Raw genomic sequence first — 5,000 nt, forward strand, 5'->3', positions numbered from 1 at the left:
TTGTTTAATTGCACTAAGATGGTTTTCTTTGAAGAAGTTCTGTGTATGGGGCTTGCTTTGGTGAAACTGGTGTGCAGTGATCTAGCTTAATTCCCTCTACAGCACACTACTGTGGTGGTAGGGTTTGTAGGTACCAGAGCACAGTATAAGCAATATATACTGTAGTGGGAGTTATAAAAAACAAAGTAACCAAATAGATGCATGGAAATTGCTGCTAACTTGTGAGGTTGATACTAGATAACTCTCAGGTTAATCATAAACTGCATAGCTCTTGTTGCCAGTAATGCAAGAGATTTAAACTTAAAAAAAAACCCAGCAGTACAAGAGGGAATGTAAAGTACACTTTAAGCATGACTTTGTGATAACTACTCATCATTTAAGTTATCTCCATATATAACAAGGTACAGCTAAATAAAATATATTGTATAAAATGTGATGGATGATCTAAAATGTACTACATGCAGAGCGACCAGCATTTAATAATGCATATCCTTCCAGTGACTTAGCAAAGGGTATTTAGAAACAAATGCTGTTGACTATTAAAAGATCCTATAAAATAGTTTGAAATACAAATGTAGTTTGTGGCAGCTCTGGAAGGAAGTACATCCATGGGAGCATTGTCATGCTTTTCCACACCACAAAACAGAAGCAAGTATTTCAGTAAAAGGTATAAAAGGGAAGCCACATATGACACACAAGTGCTAACACTTTCTATTGAAACTTGCATGCAGTGGCCTTTAGACATGCATCACTGTTTTCTGAAACAATAATGTAGTAGACAACAGAGGCATGACTTCAGAGAGTGCCATTACCAAGGCCATTGAACGTAAGCTTCCTAAATTTAGTTTCCAAATTTTTAAGTATATGTGACTGTACACGGTCAGTACTTGTGAACATAAGAGCAAAACAAAAACAATAAAAAAACCTTTAAAAAAATATTTTCATAGTTTAATACCTGTAGTATTTAGGTAGGGTGGGAGTTAAGCCACACGTTATTCCTTTCTGGCCTGAGCCTGGCCATTCAAAAAAAAACTTTTTTTTTTTTTTTTTAACATTGCAGCTAGGATATGGTTAACTATACAAACCCAGTCACATTCAGAAACAGGAATGTTAACTTCACTCAGAAATGTAACTGTTAAGCCACAGGAATTTTTATATCCCAAATAATTAAGTTACCTTACCACAAGAAAAGTTTGAGAAGCCTTGTCAGTCTAAAACAGCTGGTTTGGTGATTGGACCTTCAACATAAACTTAAATGAATCAGCATTCTTGATTGGCCTTCTTCAGCATGAAACTGTTATTAAACTTTGAACTGAATGTTTACATGGAGGTTCTGAATGATACAACCCTTTGCTGTGTTGTGTTGTTGTTTCTTTGACTCTGCACGTGCTTCAATAAACACTTTTCTCTGTACTGTCTTCATAGTAGTCCTCACAATGCTCACAGTAACTTACACATACCCCCATGTTTAATGATTAAAGCTTAAAGAAGGCAGAAATCAGATATTTTCTTTTGTTAATGACTGGAGTAACTTCTGTTCTGGCCATCTTAAATCTCTTCATATTCCTAACTTACCTCGACTGGTTTTGTCGTTTAACTCAGTAGGTCCAAGGTCTGGTTGGGGGTCCTTGAATGAACTAGTTTCAATTTGGCTTTGTCCTAGGGTGACCAAATCATGAACTGAAAAACGGACACACACCTATGAGGGCTAGGATACCTACCACAAAAGAGGGGTCCGGGGAGCCCGCCGAAACTATTTATTGAACATGCTCATTTTAACTATTTTGAGACCTAGAAATCTTTTTTAAATTTACTCTTCACTTTTTGTAATCTAATTTAAAACACTGAGGCATATCATAAACGAAACAATAATTTTGGTAGTGAATACTTATTTATTTATACATATTTTACAACATAATACAACACAACAAATTAAATTTCACTAGTCTAGGATTTAAATTGAGGATATTTGGCTGTTGTCCTGCAGCCATTGTTAAACCTCCTTTTATCTAATATAAAACTTCAGAAAACTATAACAGTCCATTTCGAAATTGTAGAGAACTTGCAGGATTGCAGAAAGGTCTCCACTCTCATCTTTGTTTCTTTTCGTCTGGTCCACTGAATGTTCATGGAGCTTAAAAGATTCAGTATTACCATTATGGGTAGGATCATAAAACACATATTGGGCATATCTTCAAAACTCAGAGTTCTTGTTCTGGCCTAGTATGGGCTTTGGAAAAACAAACCCACTTTTCGTGACACTGAGGTGTTTTTTTATCTCATCAGTCCACCACTCTTTAATATTTCACTACAAAATCCGCTAACGATGCCAGTTGATCAAATAGCGCATCATTTATTTCAATACTTTTTTCGCTGAAGTAACAAATAGCTTCCTTCCAATTTGTTCCCAAGTGGGGATGTCCTTCAAAAGCATCCATTTGAATTTTTGAGAAGGTAGAGAATGGTACACTCCATTTTTAAGATATTGTAGGCAGGTTTTATAAGACTCAACTTTATTTTGAAGTTAATTATCTGTTGCGTAATATTGGCCAGTTTAAGCAACGATTTATGCCTAAATTATAAAACTGTTCCTCTTTCTTCTGGTCAAAGCTTTGAGAGTACATCCAATACACATCATTGACTTCCATAACACTTTTTGTACTTCCTTCACCTTTTAATTCCTTGGTGAAAATACTGGAGTTGGCTATGGATAAACCATAGGTATGCCTCACTAAAGGATTATTAAAAATGTTAACAAAAATCTTGGGAGCTTTTTCCTTGTTTAAAAAGAAACTTTAAAGCATCAACAAACAGTTTTTAATATTCGCTCTATTGCAGGCATCAAAGACAGCCAATCTAGTTTTAAACACGCCTAAAATAGTGATCACCAAATTCGTACGTCACGACCATTTCTACAAAATTCTTTTAGCCTCTCTGTTCGCTTTACTGCTGTATATAGAAAAAAATAAGAGAAGAGTTTGACAACAATACCTTCCAATGCTCACAGTTTAATCTATCAGCTGCTGCAACATATGCAGTTATGTAGCACATGCAGGACAAGCCCCACACCTTCAATACCACCGTATACAAATTAGTTGTTAATTTTGTAAATACATTGTTTTTTCCCACTCCTGTTCAAAACCACCAAAATTTGTGTTGGTATTGTCACCACAAAACGTGAATGCAACTGTTTTATGTTAACTTTAATTCATCAACATAGTTCTGGCAGAAACTAGATATCTCATCTGACGTTTCACACATGGCAAGGAAGCTACTTTCAGTAACTTTGACTTTATCCTTCATTTATGTGTCAAAAAAACTGAACTACAAAAGGAAACATTTTTATAGCCTTGATTACCTGCATCAGTTGAAATGCCATACAAAAGGGAGATTTATTTATCTCTCCTTCAATGCTAGTTTTCTGTGCTGAATGGAGCTAAAACACCAGTTATCAGGGCTGATTTGCTGTTCTGGCAGAGCTAAACTTTAATGCAATTGATGAGTCACTAAACATAAAGCTATTTAAATAACTTGTTGACACAGTCATTTGACCCAAAGCTGTGATGGTGCTTTTTACGTATGGTAGGCCTGAGTTAGTTCCAGCAACTCTAACTTCGTTTCTTCATTAGAATGCGTGTTTTATAAAATAATTGTTAAGAGACATACTGCTACTTGGGGCACTCAGTCTGTTCCTATGTAACTTCACTGATGTGATGTGTTGTTTTATATCTGAATGTCCTGCATGACCAATACTAAAACATTATTGCACCGGCTGTGCACTCGGCTTCACTGACATAAGCGTCCCTTTTTAATATAGTTCCACTCTTTGGAATACTCCTCCATAAACTTACGTTGGCTTGACGCACTTAATTATTGTCATATGAGGCGATAATATAAAAATTAAAGAATAAAGTTCAACACCTGTGTCAAAACAAACACCTGTCACTCTGACTGCGAACAGGCCGGCAGGGATCACACATAAGACTAACACATTACGCTGCTGGGTCTGTCTATATGGCTATGCTTCTCAGCACTTCTAAAATTTTGTAGCACTTAGACTAGAAGTGCTTAAGCGGATCCCCTGACTTGATATTTGCTGGGGGCCCCCAAAATGCTGCTAAAGTAACCGACCCCAGTTATACTTTTATTGTCTTTGCTCCTCAACTACAGTGTACCTTCTTATGTTCTCCATTGTAGAGTTCCTTTGGCCATCTCTCTGCTTGCTCTGTGTTCACACTTTAAATAATCGCTTGCTTCCAGTAGCCATAGCAACAAGGTCTCATGTTCTTTATGCTACTCAAAAGTCTAAAAAATGAAAAATATTAAAACAAGATCAGTTTCGCATACAGACTGACCTTAAAGTTATCAAATTTACATACATAAAAATATAGCTGGTATCGCCAAATAAGTTTCACATAACACTCCAAAACCCCAAATTACATATTTTAAAAAAGTAGTTTTCAAGAAATTGTGAAACATCTGATATGACGCTGTAAAATATATTTTTCAAACTTTCCTTCAGATACCATTCATTTCAAATAATTGCAACAACACACATACTCACCTTCTTCACCACCGTTTATCTACCATAACCTGCCAATCAAAGGAAAACAATGAGGTGGGATTTAGTTTACTTGATATGCACTTTTCAAAAGGGGAGGATGTGCTACTCGCTTTTGATGCATTGTTGGTATTGCAGTTTTTAACTGCTCATTTCATCATATTAGCTACGGAAATAGAGCTGTAGTCCCTGCAGCAAGGAAATAGTAAAAATGCGGCGTGGCGCAATATTGACAATGTGACATTGACTAACTTCAGTTATGTTGAGTTTCGATTTTATTATCAATATTTATTGTGTGCTGTGTAAATGAAGGAAACATATATCACAAGTGTGAATGGTGGAAGAAGCCACTTTTATTCTTAAATGACCTGCTTTTTGTCTTAGAAAAGTTCAACGGGCAATTTACTTCAACCCCTTGTATACAGATGTTGCGGTTGAC

At 36.0% G+C, this 5,000-nt stretch overlaps 1 protein-coding gene across 1 annotated transcript in view; it reads left to right on the top strand.

Moving 5' to 3' along the window:
* LOC122800904 (protein FAM124B-like) overlaps positions 1–5,000 on the top strand; it is a 355,700-nt gene that overhangs the window by 238,649 nt on the left and 112,051 nt on the right. The window lies entirely within an intron of this gene.

This window comes from Protopterus annectens, chromosome 4.part1, assembly GCF_019279795.1.
Source record: "Protopterus annectens isolate FY-2018-M chromosome 4.part1, PAN1.0, whole genome shotgun sequence".
Classification (NCBI taxonomy): Eukaryota; Metazoa; Chordata; order Ceratodontiformes; family Protopteridae; genus Protopterus; species Protopterus annectens.